A 19,292-nucleotide genomic window follows, 5' to 3' on the forward strand; every position below is an offset into this window, starting at 1 on the left:
CACTACTGCCACTACTATCACCACAGCTACTAATACAATCATCACTACCAGTAGTACCCCACCACCAACACTACCATCACTATATGGACTATTACCAATTTCACCCTCACTATCACAACCTACATTGCCACTACTACTACATCTACCACCAGTACCACTACCTCCATATTTGCCTACCCCACTGTTACAAGCACCATTACCACTATTTAACTCTCTATCATTAGCCCACCATTACCATATTATATTTACCACCAACACCACCATTACCAACACCACTATTACCATCACCACCATTAACACAATCAACCATACCAACACCACTATTGTCACTACCACCAAAATTCCCATTACTACCACCATTACCGCCACCACCATTGCCACCACTACAAAAATACCGCTACTATCACCACTCTCATCACTATAACGAACATCAATACTACGACCACAGCTACCACCATCTTCGCTATTGGCAGGACCACCACCAAAATCACTACTAATATCAAAATCACCTCCAGTACCACCTCCACTGTCATCAAAATTGCATACAATACCACAACTATCACTACCACTCCTATCAGTATTATCACTATTTCTTCTACCATCACCACAAACCATATCATCACCAACACCAGCATTACTATGATCAAAATTACCACTGTCACAATTACCACTCTCTCCCGGCCCATCTCAGATCTTACCCTCAATACACACTCTTCCGTAAGGCCCTAAAACCTTTTCTCTTTTCTCAAGCTTTTTCCCCATAAACTGCTTCTCCCCACTCTCCTTTGCTTTCTGCCCTCTTGGGCTCAGCACCTTATAGCGCCATGAAACCGCCAGGTGTACGTGCGCTTTATAAATAATTTTAAACTCAACCGCACACACTCTTAACACCACTGTCACCACAGCTGTTATCACCAGTGCCACTATCGGCAGCTTCACTACAGTCATCACTACCAACACTGCTGCAACCACCACTACCAGCGTAACTATACCTACCACCAGCACTACCACCACCACCATCACCACTACCACCACTATCATTGTATGGCACACCCTGCCCTAAAAACCCAGCTGTCAACCTCCTGCTCAGGGAGGCTCCATGGGCTCAGAGACCAAACTAGTTCACCTTCTTGCTCCAGCCCCTATTAAGATCATTTATCATGTGTCAAGGACTGATCTTGATGGCACAATTTTTGGCTTTTTCTTTTGTAGGTAAGTCCTGCCATGTCCTTAAGGAAGGCCACTTCACGTAGTTTGCAGGGGGGACCCCTCAAGTTTCGTAACGCTAATGGCTTAAAGATGGCATCGAGTTCAGGGTACATTTGGGAAGCCGACTGAAAAAATGCCAACAATTTCAGAGAGAAAAGAGGTGGAAACGAAACCAATGTCAAAATTTCAGATGTGCAGAATACCTGAACAGAAGAACGGAATGTAGACAAGAAGTCAAGCGTCCGGAACAAGCCACGAGCCGGCACTAACAAGCATACTTGCGATGCTCTGAACACTGACCAATGCTTGCTTAAATACTATACACCAAGATCATGTTCTTGAAGGAAAAAAGTGAAACAGGAAGCAGTAACTTCTCATTGAACCTTTGCCTGCATAGGTAAGTAAAAACCTCCTGTTTTCCAAACCCAATACAGAAAACCTTGACATGACTAAATTCTGTCTGGATTAGATTTGATTCTAATGGTTCACATGAAGAAAATAACTGTCACTCCCAAGGTCTTTCCAAAGACTAGACAGCAGACTTCCCATGAAATGTGGCAGAGCATATGTCACTGATAACCTCATCCCATTGCAAAGCAACCCTGCCGTTGAGCAGCACGGCCGACTCAGGCGGACATGGGACTCTGCGGCATCAGCGGGCAGTGGCGTCTGCCACCGAAAGGGGGTGGTAGGGAGGGTGTTAGAAGCGGGGGGATAAAAAAAAACAAAAAAGCACTTACCTGGATACCACCGGCCCCCGCCTCTCCTTCGTCCTCTTCTCTTCTCCAGCACCAGGAGGCACACAGCCTCCCTGAATCTGCTAGCGAATCATGACACTGCGATACAGCAGCGTTGTGATTGGTCTGAGTACCATGGTTTGGCGCTCCAAAAGGGGCTGGGAGGCTGTGCATGTTCTACACCCTGGCCGTACAATACAGCCGGGTGGAAAACATGCTAAATGCGCATGACAGTTTGGCTGACCCAAGACAGCGGGCCTAAAAATGTTATGCACACTTAAGAGAGTGCAGCACCACTCCTCCCCGAATAGGACACGTTACAACGCATGCCTTTACAACACAGTTTTTACATCGCAACATCCATTACAATGCATGATTTTGCAACGCAGGCCATCACATCTCATTTTTAGAAACTACATTTACAACACGTTCCATTACAATGCATACCATTACAACGCATACCATTACAACGGATAATACTTTTATGGCAACAGTAGTGTAAGTGTTGAATAGTGTAGGGGTAAAAATGACTATTCCCACTCCAGTGAGTGCAACAGTAAGGTAAGTGTTGGATAGTGTAGGGGTAAAAATTACTACTCCCACTCCAGTGAGTGCAACAGTAGGGTAAGTGTTGGATAGTGTAGGGGTAAAAATTACTACTCCCACTCCAGTGAGTGCAACAGTAGGGTAAGTGTTGCATAGTATAGGGGTAAAAATTACTATTTCCAATCCAGTGATTGCAACAGTACATAAAGTGTTGGAGAGTATAGGGGTAAAATTTACTATATCACATTACTTACCTTATAGTGTGTTGTAATGGCATGCGTTGTAGTGGCATGCGTTGTAAAGGTAGTGCATTGTAATAGTTGTTTCCCCTGCTCCTCTATAACATCCCAGCGCCGCCCCGGCCCTAACCAGCTGAGCCATGGAAAAAATGATAATAACAATGCATTATTATTTTATTTTATTTTGAACTGCTCAGTGAGCAGTGGGGGGACGCTCCTCCGCCTTAGCGCAGGAGCCGCCGCTGTCAGCTGGAGCAAGGCCATCTTAGAAAGATTAACTGCCACATATGTGTTCTCCCATGTTCCTGGTGAGCTTTGCTCCCCGACTGATGTACATCTTCTGCCAGATGCACCCAGTGCATCCTCTGCCTCACTGAACTCGAAAGATGCTGATTACCACTGCTGCCGACACCAGGCCACGACCCATGTTAGACAGTCCTACAGAGCTGCATCCACTTCACAGGCCCAGCTCAACACTGCACACTGCATATCACCTGCTGCAGGCCCAGTTCCTGGCCTGCTAGCCCCACATGCTGCCACAACATCCAATAAGTCCAGAAGGGGGAGTACAGGCTAGAGTCACCAAAACATCTTCCATCTTCCTGACAGTTTTCATCACCTGACACAATACTGCGGACCCCCTGTGTGAGGCAGCCTCCACCTCATGGGCTCAGCTGAACCAGTAGTTCATTTGCAGGCCACCCATGCCCACAGCCAGCACCAGAATACATAGGGGCAGATTTACAAGCCTCTTGCGCCACTTTTGCTTCACTTTTCCCATGTTAAAAATGACACAAAAGTGGCGCAAGGGCCTTGTAAGTCTGACCCTTTGTCTTTCAATGGTAGTTGCACTGTCCATTTCCCATCTCCAGAGTCCAGAGTAGGGGGCACCTCCCTACCTTGCTTTCTGCCTTGATTAGGTTCCATCCCTCTACTTAGCACTTCCTCTCTGCTGCCCTTATCCTCTCTTATGGCAGGGCACTCACTACTCCCGCATCCGATCCCTTTGCTCTTGCCCGGCCTGACACCTCTCTGTTGCTCCTCTACCTGCATTCTCCTCTTCCCAACCCTGCTAGATAGCCGAGTGTTGTTGTGTGTGCTTGCAGTTATTATCAATCTCTTCTCATGCATCCTTCTCGAAACCACAAGTTATTGCTCACCCCTGCACTTCCGTGCATAGCCAGGCTTAGTTGGTGATGCAATGTGCCGGGTTATGTTATGTAACGTAATGTTATGTTTTGTTATGTTATGCAGATTTGTAGAGCACACTGTTACCCAGGGGTGTATCCTGGTGCTGTTTCGGTGTGAATCTACACACACCTAGACCCCAGTGGGACTACTTGCAAAGCCAGGTCTTCAGCTTCTTGCAGAATTCAAGGAGTGAGGAGGAGTCAGTTATGAGTAGCAGCAGGTCGTCCCATGCTTCAGGAGTGACATAGGAGAAGGCTAGACCGCCACTTCCATAGTAGGACTCCAGACGACAGGAGGTGTCAGTAAGGTTTTGTGGGACGGATGGGCAGAAATGGAAGCTTGGAGGCTTGGATATGGTTATCAATGTCTGCTTCTTTATTCACAGAATAGATTGTTAGAGGTCCTTCTCTGTTTTTTTCACTGCTTGATTACTCTTCTTGCTATTCTTCTTTTTGTTTCAGGTCCCTCGTCTTTAGGCGGAAATTCCCAGGAGGCTCGCGAGAAGAAAAAGGACTGTGAATATCTTGAGGTTGGTATCTTCTGACTGGGAGTTGGGATAGCGTTCTCCACCACACCAAGTGTGAAAAAAGATGGGGTGTCACACACTCCTTAGGGTCGGGTGCAAGGTTAGAAGAGAGAGAGGTGGGTGGGTCTTGACCCTTTCCCCCCCCACTCTCACTTAACTATACCATAGAAATAAACAGTAGTGGAAATCCCACTAGCGGGCAAATCACCTTTGGGGGACAGAGTTACAATAACATTAATGTATAGGAGAGAGTGTCCCGTGTTTAGCCCAATTGACCATATCCCTAAGCTTCTGGCTTATTTTGCCTTCATCAGCAGTGCCTCTGCACCGGATACATTAAAAGAAAATGGAGGGTCACCAAAACAACCAAAATGCCTTGCCGCTTTGTATCAGAAGTAACAGAATGCCCTTTTCTATCGGACTGCTTTCCTATCAGCATGCAGACCCCCACTTGCGGTCAGAGCCCAATCTGCTCCCATTCCGTAAGCTTTTAAAAACTCTGCTCTTCAACAAACCTGTATAGTTCTACCTGTATCCCTGCACGTGTTGTCTGCAGCGCTAGGACGCCTGAGGGTGGCTATCACGCTTAACAAATGGTCATTTCATTTCATTCATTCATTTAGTGTGGCCTAAAGAGAAAAGTAGAAGACGCCCAGGTCGGGTCCCTGCTTCATAAAGGTGTTCTGCACACTGTAATGGGTCAGCTAAGCCTAACTGTGGCCAGCTTCCAAATAAAAAAGTTGGAGCCGGGTGCACTCCCAGGCTTCAGAAGTGTACCCATAAATGTATTTTAGGAATTCAGACGTGCATACCTACGCAGACTTAAGCTCATACCCTACAGGGCAGCTGTGTAACCTCATGCAAGGCTGTAAAACAAGCACTGACAAAGCCAATTCGTCTGTTGTTGGCTGTGGATCTTTTACCTTTACCAATGCTTCATTTGTGAATGTGTGTTTGAGGTCGAGCCTATTAGTCAGCACATATGCTCAAGTGGTCAAAAGCTTCTTCTACTCCAAGCTCACAGCTGTGCTCAACCGCTGCTAAGTAAAAAACGATTGTAAACTATTAAGTAATGAATCAAACCCTGTTTGGTACAGTCGGATACCACAGTGCCCATCCATTTCTGGTGCTGTGCAGCAGTTTTAAGATCTTCTTAGAGTTTCTTGCTGGGACAGTGACAGTACCAATACGCTACTAATCATTACTCTGTTGAACCTGTGACAATTCCAGCCCCCAAAGCTATAACAAGAATTTGCAATGCAATAGGTCTCGTATTTATGCAAGTTTAAGCTATTGGCATTTTAAATGACAATGCCTTTTGTTTATGTTTTAAAAACCAAAACATAAATAAAGGCATTGCCATTTACAATGCCAATAGCTCAAACTCCTGTAAATGTGAGACCTATTGCATTGCAAATGCTTGTTTTAAAAAGAAGTGACGTTATATGAAGGCAGGTCACCTCCCAAGTCTATTTCCAGTCCACTCTAAGTTCCATCCTCCCAACCTCCCCCCTCTCCACCCCTCCTCCCACCACCTATTCCCCACCCCCCTCCTCTCTGGCTCAGCTTCTCGTCGCTCTGATTCGATCTTACTTGCTGCTCAGATTTGGACACATCATTTCCACATTTGTAAGAATTTGGGAACAGGAAGCCGTGGCTTGTCCGAGATTTGCCAAATATCACTTATTTTATGAGAATGGAGTGTTATAGAGGGTGTGGACTCCAAAGGTACTGGAGGTATTGACGAACACAATGGCCCATTTATCATAATAAGCAAGCTCACTTTAAGAAAATTCAGGGGCATATTACCAAGGGCCTTATCGCCGCTTTAGTGGCACTTTTTGCTGCTAAAGTGGCGATTTTTTTATCGCCCTATCAGCAAGCTGTCGCTAACAAGCGTTAGCATCAGCTTTCTGGCGATAGTGGCCGGTTTGAGTGCCGCTTTGCATGTCAGCGATATTCATCGCTAATGACATGCAAAGTAGGCGTTCTCGACCAACAGACCTAGTAAACAGCCGCTAACAGGCCTATTAGCAAGGAGGCCCTGGCCCCGATTAGCGACGTGAAAAGTCGTACTAACCGGGGTCATCGCCGGTTGCTTTACATCTGCTACTTTCCTGACTTCACCATACCTAACATGGGGGGGGGGATTATGCTGATACGACCACAGGGTCGAATCGGCTAGGTTTTCCCCCTTTCCCATGCAACTTCGCTGTTTTTTTCACGATGTTGGCCCTTCCCTCCCGCTATCGCTAGAATATATATCACCATAGCGCTAATTGTTGCTAATACAGCGTTAGCGTGGCGATATATTCCAGCAATAGCTGGCGATGAAAATGTTCACGCTAAGCGCGCTCTGCGATATTTTTCGCAGTTTCTTGCTAATATTGCCCTCAGTTCATTGTTTTTGGTTTGGACTGTTCTAGTCTTTAAACAACAGTCGATCTATTTTGTACCCAATCCTTTTCATTTTCCTCTTATTAGTGTTCTGTCCATGATTAACCGTTCGCCATTGACAAATCCTGACTGTTATTCACGTTCCTTATGTGAGTATTCACATGCATGGTGTGCCTCATTGCACTGTCAGGCACAGCTCATCTACCCCCCAACACACACACACATCACAGTCTCATTATGCTACAATAATGGAGCAAATAAGGCAACATGGTTCACTAAATTGAGTTTGAGTTTGAGTTTAAAAATACGTATACAGCGCACATACACCAGCGGTTTCTTGGCGCTAAAACTGAAAAGATCTGGGCCTAGGGAGCAAGGGAAGCTAAAAATATTTAGTCAAAGGCCTTGGTAAACAGGTAAGCCTGCAGGTGTTTGCGAAAATCTAAGTAAGAAGTGAAGGAGCGAAGTTGAAAAGGGAGGGAATTCCACAGGGTTGGGGCAAGGGTCGCAAATTTCGAACCTCCCCACTTCTTTCTCCGATAGCGAGGGATAGTGAGGAGGGACTGAGAGGAAGAACGCAGTTCCCTGGCGGGAACATAGGGGGTAATCTCAGAAGAGATAAATGCGGGTGCCAAGCCCTGTCGAGCTAGGAAAGTAATGGAGGCGAGTTTGAATTGGACCCGGGCTCGCACAGGAAGCCAGTGTAGGGTTTTCAAGAGAGGGGAGGAGTGGTGAAATTTCGGAAGGTTAAAGACCAGGCGGGCCGCCTGGTTTTGTATCTGCTGCAAACGCCGAAGACTATATGCAGGAATACCTGCATATAGGGCATTGCCATAATCCAGGCGGGACACCACCATGGCCAAAATGATAAGTTTAAGAGCAGAGAAAGTAAAAAAACGGGACACCCTGCGAATGGTGCGCAATGAAAGGAAAGAAGAAGATACCACGGAGCTGACCTGAGAATGAAGGGTGAGTTGAGAATTGAGTTTTATACCCAGAGTTTTAACAGAGGTAGTGGGGACAGGGGAGGGGCCCAGTGCAGAGGGCCAAAAAAGAGAGGACCAGGGGCTGGATGAACCACCCGTCAACACCAGCTCGGTCTTATCGGGGTTGAGTTTCAAATGATTGTGGCTCATCCAGTCCCGGATATGAAGCATAACAGATTGAAAGTTAAGAAGAGAAGAAGGGGAAGAAGACAGATTGAAAACAAGCTGGAGGTCATCCGCATAATTAAATACGGCCACCTCCATTTGTTGAAGAGAAAAAATAAGAGGGGCAACATAAAGATTAAACAGGAGGGGGGAAAGGGAGGAACCCTGGGGAACCCCGCACTGAACTTTCCGGACGTCCGCTGTGAAATCACCCAGGCGAACGGCCTGGGTGCGGTCGCTCAGGAAGGAGGATAACCAGACCAGAGCAGTGCCCCCGATCCCCGCCGCCTTGACACGGGAAAGTAGGATGGTATGATCCACCGTGTCAATACCCTCCCTGAGGTTGTCCAAGACCGAGATGACAACGGACTCCGTAGAGTGTGCGGGGCGGAAACCAGCCTGGCGGGGAGCAAGAGCTCCGTGCATCTCCACAAAGGAGCTCAGGGCGCAGGTGACATGGCGCTCGAGCACCTTTGCCAAAAATGGCAGGAGGGAGATGGGGCAGAAATTGGCGGGGACAGAAGGGTCTGCCCCAGGTTTTTTAAGAATCGGCACAATAACCGCTGACTTCAAGGGGTTGGGAACTACGCCTTGGGCCAGGGAGCTGTTGAGAAGATGAAGGGGGGATCAGGGCAGGTGACAAAAATCTGACGAAGGATATGGGCCGGACATGCAACAAGAAAAGGCAAGTTATGCGCCATAATGTGGCACGTTCTCTAGCAGTATTGTGACTTTAGTTTGTCATTTTGACACAATTAATGCTGTCTGGGTTAAAGTTACATTTCATTCGCACCAGAGTAACACTCGAGTACTGCATAATCACGTGACAGGTGATCAGCTAACTTGCGCTCAGGCTCTTACCCTGCTTGGCACAAGTGTAGTACTTTTTTTATACTAACTTTGGATTTGTTAGTTAGATGCATTCTTTTTTTATTAAAGTCTGCAAATTGCGCAGCATATGGGGGTTTAAGTGATAAGTACGGTAAATCTATAATTATGCAGAAAAAACTACAGAATTGCAGAATTGCAGTGCCCTGCCCATGCTGATGTTAGAAAATGGAAGTTTCTCCATTATACAAGTAGTCTTTTTTAATCTTGTTTCTTAGATATGTCCATCAGTATAATATTTGTAGTTGTGGCAAGTTGCACCTGTAAATTTACTTATTTTTCCAAATATTTCCCTCCAATATTGCTGCATAAGATTGAGGATGTGTAGAGTTTCATCTGAAGCATGATATTGATCCTTTCTGACCCCTCATTGCGAGTTGTAAGTTCATTGGGTTGATAGGTCTGCCCATTATCAATGATTCCACATCTTAAATCAGAGGGCGATGACGCGTATTTATATGGCCATCTGTATGTGTTGCTGGTGCAGATTTACACCTGGTAATACTAGGTGTGGTAATCCATACATTAACGGCGCTGCCCTATTATAGACCGCTTATGCACCATCCATGAGTGCCAAAACAGAAAGAAGACTGATTTCACATTTCTGAGGCTGCATAGTAACCAGCACTTGCATGAATCTAAGGCAGACATTCCTACTGCACACTAGCTGTATTTTTTTGTACATTGATACAGAAATCTTCCATCACCATCACCAGTGCCAGTTTGGTGAATTCAAGGGAAGGTGAAGCACTTATCCTTCTCCTTCTCCATCACCAGGACCATTTTTGTGATTTCTGATTGGCACAAATTAAGTCCCTAGTATATTGCACTGCCTGTACTCATGGCCTGTAAATTAAATGCTACTAGTGTGTCTGCAGCACTCATTGTGCCATCCACTAAAGTAGCCCTTTAAAACACATATCCGGCCTGCCAAGGCAGCCGATAAAGCAGTTTTAGTGCATTGAGTCTGTTGCTCACGCACAGAACTATGCGCAGGAAACCAGGACCTCTGTGTATTGTGGTGTCCCAAAAACCCACCTCTGTGCCTAGAACCCCAATCCGACTAGAATTAGTGTCTCATTCCTTCTCCGTACTACAGCGAAGCTACCAATGATTAGACAACCTAGAAAATGCGACTTAGTAAAATCTCAGGAATAAGGGGAACCAAGAACACTCTAATACTCATACTTGTCCACAACGTGAGTAATCAGAGACATAATAAAGTTTAAAATGTTTATTTTAACTAACGTGCTCGAAGATGCAGTATTCGCGCCAACACTAGCAAAGAAATGCACAAGAATAATACAATCAGCAATACAATTCCATAAAGCACAAAAGGGGAAATCATATTATAATAACAGTGGAAACAGGACTACAGCGCCTTTACCAACTTCCCCGTGCTGGGAGCTAGTTTATTATATAAATAGAAGACCTCTAGGCTTTAACGGGGGACCATACCTTCAAGATCAGATGCAATGAATCACATCCCAGGAGAAAGACAGCTCTTCCTAGTTGGAAAGGTTTTCTTCAAGTGCCTCCTCATGCTTGTAACACTATATTAAAAGCACCTGAGTTTAAGTTGTGGCAGCTGTGCCTCCTGTTAAATCCATGTGCGTGGGACTGATAAACGTGAATCAACAGCATACATTGTTATTTGACCTTGGACACGCTGTGCAGACAGAGAGCACCGTGTACGCCTAGATATGTGAAAATCAGACAGTTCTCATGTGAAGAAGCGCAAGCAGTGTATTTACGAGAACAGAGCCATGTAGTGTTGTGTGCAAAAGCGACAAAATGGTGTCTAAGCATATATTTCACTTATGCTAACATAGCAATGTCTGCAGTTAACCCCTTATCCTCACTACACCTTCCCCTTGGTCGGGCCAATGGACAATGGACTCAATAAAACGCAGAGTTCAAGTCAGAGAGAGCAAGAAATAAGTTCACCCATGTCAATGGTTAGATTAAAAAGAAAAAAGAAAAAAAAAATCAGAACAACTTCTCGACCGGTGATGGAAGTCAGCCAAGTCAATCCATCAGTGTGTATGAGCAATAAGTTGCAACGGCCTCCAAGAGGAAGTCATTATCATTGTCAGAAAAAAGAGTTGCCATCCAATCCAACAAAGAGAATGAACAAACATGTTCATTGAGAACGGAAGCCTCTAGCACCATCAGAGGACAACGCGTGTTCTTCAAGAAAACTATGTTGTAAGAAATCATGTGCAGCTGTACAATTGTCCCATTGCGCCAAAACTCCAAGCGCAGCCGCGCAAGCCATAATCCCAACACCTGAAAATTCTAGCTCATGTGCCACAACAGGACTCATTAGCAGGTCGTAATCCGGGGAAGGAGACACTGTGTTGGAGAGGCAAAGATCTAGTGCCCATTCAAAGGAGCATTCCAGGCAGTGGAAGACAGGCTGCACGCAAGTCAAGTATGCAAAACGAAAAGACCATCCATAAGCAACGCTTAGAGTGGCCAAGGGCAGAGTACCATAACATTCAAGCATACGGCTACGAAGCTGCATCTGCCAGCCTCGGCTATTTTGCACCACAGAGAGAGCAGCCATTTTGAAGCAGGCAAATCAACAGCTACATCCCAGCATCCAAGGCAAGTATTAGTGGAAAGCCGCCGATGATGATGGAAAAAATAGAATGAAAAAAATGACAATATCACACCAAATATAGGGCCCTATTAGGATGGCGGACGGACCTGCGTCCGTCTGCCACCCCAGAGGTGGAGGGACCGTCCGCAGGGGCAGCGGCGGTCCCTCCGTGCAAATTAGGATGTGACCGCCACCCTGGCGGTCACATCCTGTATGTTTAACATTGCGGCGGGTGCTGCTTGAAGCAGCACCCGCAGCAATGTTAAAAATGCGTGCAGTGCATTTGCATACACAAAGCGGGAGGCACTGTGCGGTGCCTGCCGCTTCATGCATGCAAATGCAGGGGGGTACCATAGGTACCCCCCATGTGCACCCCCACCCCCCTCCCCTTCACCCTGAGGGCCCGCAACGGGCCCCCAAAGAAAAGACCGTATGCCTTTTCGTGGCGGCATTGCTGCTGCGGAAAGGCATATCAAAAATCAAATCCTAAAATGGCTGGCGGTGTCTGATAGACACCGCCACCATATTAGAGCTTTTCTGCCGCGGTCTCGGGGCGGAAAAGCGGCGTGTGGTATATAAATAAATAATACCGGATCTATTTTTGAATGAATGAATGAATAACAGATAGCTCAATAAAATAAGAGTCAAGATTCGAGGTAGTAGGAGTTTCTGCAGGTTTATTACAGCATAAGGACAGGATCAGGACAACCTGCATAGAATGACCCAGCAGCTGCTGGGGCTTGGTCTGGGATGAGCGCGCTAACTTTTAATAACAATACATCAACTTATATACATAGCGCAAACACATAGCATTACATTGCAGTAGGCGTAGCAGTGGGTGGAGCAGAAGGCGTGACGCGTAGCAGTCGCGAGAGATAAGAGTAAAAGTAGGTGTAACTGGGCGTATACATAGACATGTGATGCAAACGTAACAGAATATGTCATGAATGGGGCGGAAACATAGGAGGGGGCTACCTAAGGAGCCGGGACCTCTAACCTAATGGTGCGCGAAAACTGGCAATGACGTGTTACTAGGAGAAGCTGGGGGCTATGAACTCTGTGCTAGGAGCAGAGACTAGAGTCTGGAGGGTCGGAGCGACATGTACCTAAACCCTATCTGGTATCTGATGTTTAGGGAACATGTTGATATAAACTAGGAGTCATGAGGGGAAAAGCTAACTTGATTCTAAGACTGGACCATACATTATTCTACATGAAATGCGTGATGAGGAATATTAAATGACCAGTAAATGCAGTATTTCTCTAACATGGAGACGAGAAGGCTAGACAATGACGGAAACTATTGATGCAGTTCAGTAGCTTAGGAATGCAGAGAAGGAGGACTGAACTGATAGCTGGAACTATAACATACTTTTGGCAGACTCAGAGGCAGAGCCAAGCTGCACCGGGCTCTGCGAAGCAGGAAGTAAGTGAAGGGTCGAGGATACAGGTGGGGGCTATATCGCTCCTCAGCGAGGCTTCAGGAGACAGGAGCTGAATCTAATGTCCGGGCCCTGTTGAGGCCTGGAAACGGGGACTTTATAATGGAATAACGTGCACACTGAGAAACGTGGCAACATAACTTTACATAGGCTTGATATTCGTAGTATTCACGAGGACTGGAAAACTGGCATACTAGAGGTGGACACAACTGTAATGGCGTCATTAATCGGACATGGGGAATAACATATGCATATTGGTCATGCACACATAACATATGATGGATGAGGCGTAGGGACACAGAACATGGCAAAATTTACTTTTCCACATTCCCTCCTTGTCACTACGTTTCCATCAGGAAACATCAATATTCATGATACCGTCTATCATTTCATACAGTACCATTTGCTCGTCTCGAATTATCCTGGAACGGGACTTAGAACGGGGCTTGGGACTAGGAATACAAGAGGTAGCACAAATGCCGCAAATCGCAGGGCCACATTGTATACAGAGGCAGCAGCTAAATATGATCGCTACTGCAATACCTAGAAAGGACAGGACTTTCCATCCCCATGCGGAAATTATATTCCAGAACCAACCGGACCATGTCCAGGTGCCTGGATCTTGGTGTAACAGATGGGCAATTTTATGGAGTCTGGTTATAGCTGAATAAACAGACGGTGCGTTATTTGGAATGAAAATGCAGCAACTAGATCCGATGACTCTACAGGCCCCGCCCCTACCGGCCAGTATGACGTCAAGGACGAGACGATTTTGCAAAACGACAAATCTCATAGCAGATTGTTCTTCGGTTAAGTTACCTAGAGCAGAGGCAGTCTCATTTACTACAGCTTCTAGGGTTCTTGTTAACCTACGGATCAGTTTACTATTCTGGACAGGTCCTACGAAGAAGAAGAAACCTTTATTGAAATCTGTATACTGTTCTAGAGTAGTTTCAGTATAATCGACAATTGGGGACTCCCTTCTATGTCTAATGTGTACTAGATGTGTGTTTCTGTGATAATCAGATGGGGCTAGGAAAACAGGTGGCAGTAGGAAAGCAATGTAACAGGTTCCCTCCCAATCGAGGGGCAGACGAACATAGGCAGTTTGACCACAAATGAAATAGGAATGACGTGAAGCTTTGAAAATAGATTTCCCACTGTCACTATACTTGACAATAGTAGTACATTCACTATGTCCTACATGTACAGAACCATAATTACGGACACATAATTCACCTTTGACTGGTAGTACTGAAATAGCAGGTAAGTCTGGAGTAGTATCAGACTGAACATTCAGGACCATGAAATTCGACGAATAATTACCTAAATTATATACTTCATTTTCTAGATCTAAACCTGTTCTGTGGGGGAGACTTTGCTTGTCTGGGAAACATGTACTGTTAAGAAAAGACATATCTGTTGAGGATGACGTTAACGTGGACCATGCTCCACACGAACCATTATGTGAGAATGGATAAGGAAACAGTGGCAGAACTCCCTTCGGTGTCTGGAAAGGGGGGAGTCGACCACACACCCAACAATTAGTGGCATTGCTGGTCTGGTGTGAGTAATGTAACATACGGATAAATGAGTTATTGCGCATAGCGAGGCGGTATGAATATTCGTGAGGAGGCAGATCACTAAACGTGTGCTCTACTGTAGCATTAGCAGACATATTTACATGAGGAACTGGAAAATACAAATAGAACGCATAGCTGGTGCAGGAAATCAAAATGCTGATGAATAATATGAAACTCAGAAAAACGATACATTGAATTGAACTTCGACTGACTCTCTCACTATGGGGGTCTATTTTATACATGTCAGAAACAGTCTAACCGTTTCACCTAGGGGAGGACTTATACAATCAAACTGACTGACTTATTTTACTAGACCTGAGCTTTAACTTATACTCCTGTTGCGGAGTTTTCTCTAACAAGGGAGAGGTTATAATAATGTCTTTTGCGGGACAGTCCTTAAGAGCAATATTTTGGCAGTCCTTCGAATCCTGGGAAATGTTTTTAGAAACAGATTTCAGTCCTTTAAAAAGTTTAACATGAGACAGGTGGATCCATCCTTTTCTGCCTTCCAACTTCACGGCTGTACGGGTGGTCAAGAGGACCTGACGTGGCTCCTTCCAACGAGGCTCCAGCGGACTTGATCTGTCGAAATTCCGGACCATCACTAGGGAACCTGGAACGATTTCATGCGGTGCCACCTCGGTATTGTCTGGAAATGCGGCAGCAACCTGTGAACGACATGAGTTGAGGGCAGACATCAAGGAAGCTAGGTAATCTGTCAGCATATTACATGAAACATCGGTAATACTTCGGGGTCTAGGAGTACCCCACATGTTAGGGGGGCGGCCGAATACGACCTCATACGGGGACAGACCTGATCTGGAATGTGCGACCATGCGCATATAAAATAAAGCGACTGGCAGAGCTACTAGCCAGTCCACACCTTTTTCTTGACAGACTTTTGCAATGCGGATTTTCAGAGTCTGATTATGTCTCTCGACCAGACCGGCTGCTTCAGGATGGCGTACACAATGGAACTTCCACTGGTACCCTAACAACAGGGAAACATGCTTCATTAACTCTGAGGAGAATGGCTGACCGTTATCAGAATATACGACTCTAGGGAGTCCATACCTAGGGAAAAATTCACGAACCAACTGCTTGGCAGTGGTCGCGGCTGTGTAATCTGGGACTGGATATGCCTCTGTCCACCTGGACAAAGCGCATACAACTACAAGGACATACTTGAAACCTCGACATCGCTCCATCTGAATATAATCCATCTGGAGGACCTCAAAAGGGTGGTCAGGGGGCTGGAAACCACCTTGTTCCACCGGGACACTTTTACCTGGATTAAACTGACAACATATCATACAGGTACGGACTTTCTGCTTGGCTGCAGCTCGTAAATGCTTGTTGAACCAAATGTTCTGGATACTGTCTAACATAGCTTTTTCTCCTAAATGTGCGGGACTATGTGCGATATTGATAATGACTTGAACCATAGAGTCGGGGAGAAACCATGTGGCTCTACCCTTCGTTAACCATCCTTGATCTGTCTGGACCCCTCCTTGTTCAGACCATTTCTTGATTTCATCGGGAGTAGCATGTAACTGGATATCTATGACATCTTGAGTAGGGTCCTTAACTGTCATACATGTAGTCGGATCTGGAGTATGTGTCATGTTAACTGGAATGTCTGGAGTCTGTGCTGTAAGCTTGGCTGTGCGGTCTGCTAGATCATTACCTTGGGAAATAATGTCAGTAACTTTCGTATGTGCTTTGCATTTCATAATAGCAATGGATGTCGGTAAATGTATGGCATCTAACAGGGCTTGAATAAGGAGACCATGCTGAATCTTGGTTCCATGAGAAGTCATGAAACCTCTCTCCTGCCAGAGCACTCCGAAGTCGTGTACAACTCCGAATGCGTAACGTGAATCTGTGTAAACATTAACTTTCAGGTTCTTGGCGTGTATACAGGCTTGTGTCAGAGCGACTAGCTCTGCTGCTTGAGCGGACAGGGTATCAATACGGTGTGTTTCAATAACTTCGGTGTCAGAAGTCACTGCATACGCAGCGACTAGTTCTCCTGTACTAGTTCTCATACATGAACCATCCACATAAAGTGTCAGGTCAGGATCTGGTAACGGAATGTCTGTCAGGTCTTGTCTTGGCTTTGTCGTAATATTAACTACTTCCACACAGTCATGTGGGTCAGGGTTTGAACTAACTGATGGTAACAGTGTAGCAGGATTCAGGACGTTGCAGCGTCTAATTTCTATGTGTGGCTGGAACAGTGTCAATTCATAACCTGTTAAACGTGCAATTGTCAAGTGCTGTGTTTGTGTTCGGTTTAAAAGAACTTCTACTGAATGTGGAACTTGTACTGTCAGGGAATGTCCTAAAACTATGGAATCACTTTGTCTGATAGCTAGTGCTGTGGCTGCAACTGACTTGAGGCACGCAGGCAACGCCTGGGCGACTGGATCTAATGTGCTCGAAAAATAAGCACAGGGCTTGTATTGTCCTGCTTGATCTTGTGTGAGAACAGATAATGCTGTACCTTCGCGTTCAGTAACGAAAAGTGTAAAGGGCTTACTGTAGTTCGGTGTAGCTAGAACTGGAGCTTGACATAAAGCTTTCTTTAACTCGTTGAAACTAAGTGTATGTTCAGATGTCCAAGGGAGGACAGTCGATACGGCTGCCTCCTGTGTCGTTAACTGTATCAGTGGCTTGGCTAGAAATGCATACTGGGGAATCCATTGTCTACAATAAGAAGTAAGGCCGATAAAGGCACGTACCTCCTTCTGGGTTCTGGGCTGGGGAAGACTCGCTATTAACTGGATACGGTCTGGTGTCAACTGCCTACCCCTCTTGGACAGCAAGTGTCCTAAGTATACCACTTGCTGAACACAGAATTGAAGCTTCGAAGGTGACACCTTGTGCCCCATCTCGGCTAGAAAATACAGGACTGTAAGTGATGCTCGCTCGCAAGCACGTTCAGAACGGGCTGTGATCAGGAGATCATCGACATACTGGAGCAGGGCAGTGTCAGTTGGCATGTGAATATTGTCTAGTTGTCTCTTAAGTGCTTGACTGTAAATACTAGGGCTTTCTGTGAAACCTTGAGGAGCGCGTGTAAACATATAGCTCCTTCCATTTAAACAAAATCCGAAAAGAAACTGGCTGTCTGGATGAATCGGAACACTAAAAAATGCATTCTTGAGGTCAATAACAGTGAAGAACGTGGCTTCGGAATCAATGGCCGTTAATAGGGAAGAGATGTCTGGGACAACTGGGTACTGCGGAATAATACATTTGTTAAGCTCTCGTAAATCAATCACTAATCGATATACTGGGGGTGCATTTGGATCAGTACGTTTCATGACTGGAATGATCGGAGAATTGCATACATTGGAGTCAGTTTCTACAACTACTCCTTGAGCCATGAGCTCGTCAATAATTTTGGATAAGGCTGCTACAGCCTCAGGTGGCAATCTGTACTGTCTGATTCGGGGTAACACTACACCTGGTTTGAGAGTCACACGATGGGGTGTGATTTGCATGTAACCTACATCAGTTGGACCTTGCGCCCATAAGTGCTGTGGAACATTAGACAATCTTGAATCAAAATCTCGTAATACATAGTGACCCTTAAAGTCACGTAGGAACAGACGTATTCCCTCTGGGGAACAGCAAATAACTGCACCTAATTCTTTCAGTGTCTTGATGCCTAATAGGTTTTCTGGACATGACTTAGTAAGTAACAGATCAGTAGTACGGGACAATGGACCTACTTCTAGAGTGACTGGCTTTGATATCTCATTAACTATTGGCTTTCCTGAAAATCCAAGGGAAACATTTCTTGAGCCTGAGAGCGGAGCCCCTGGAACTTCGGCATGACTAATTGTGGTCCTACTTGCCCCTGTATCGATCAAAAACTTTCTGTCTTTCCCTAATACTTGACTGTGAACATAGGGACCTTCTTGATCTACAGGTATCTCGATGAGAGGCAAGCCTACCTCCCTCTCTAGGCTGTTTCATGAATACTGCTGGTACTCCGGATACTCAGACTGTGCATACTGGTACATCTGCGATGTAACATGCTGTGTTGCAGCGATAGGCTGCGGTACTGTAACTGTCTGCTGTGCATTCTGTGACTGAGGAGTCTGTGAAACTTGTTCTTGTCTCGGCGGACGTGGTCTTTCTTTAGTCTTACCAGTAGCTATGTTATGTTTCAGAACTGCACACTCGTTTATAAAATGACCTGGCTGTTTACAATAATTGCAGTTCCCTTTAACGGGAGCTGCAGGATGACTGGCTTGATTCGGACCCCTCTTCTGACTGTCTTGAGGAACAGATTGTGCAACTAGCACTTTCATTTTCGTGTCTTTCATACGTTTTCTTTCGTGCTCTTGCTCTTCCCTGATTCTATTCTGGTGATACTGGAGCATCTGGAGCATCTGGGACGGAGTATTTGCTTGCCAGGTGCTTTCGACCTTTAAAACTCGATTTTTAATTTGTGGACTTGAATTCTCGACTAATTTGGTAACAAAAAGGTGAGGGTATGACTCACTACTTGTCTTGAGACCACTGTTGATACTGAAACATTTTTCAAATCTAGAATAAAAATCACTAATATCTTCGTCTTGTTTCTGTTTACAGGCTGAGATTGCATCCCAGTCTTCTTTTCTCGTTGTCAATAATCTAGGTAAAACTTGAATCAATAATTCTGGTAATTCTTTACATTTATCTCCAAGACCGGTACCTGGTACTCGTGCCTTGTCTTCAGCTTCTAGAACTGCCCAATCAATCTTTTTCTCTCCCACCTCCCA

Source organism: Lissotriton helveticus, chromosome 3_1, assembly GCF_964261635.1.
Source record: "Lissotriton helveticus chromosome 3_1, aLisHel1.1, whole genome shotgun sequence".
NCBI lineage: Eukaryota > Metazoa > Chordata > Amphibia > Caudata > Salamandridae > Lissotriton > Lissotriton helveticus.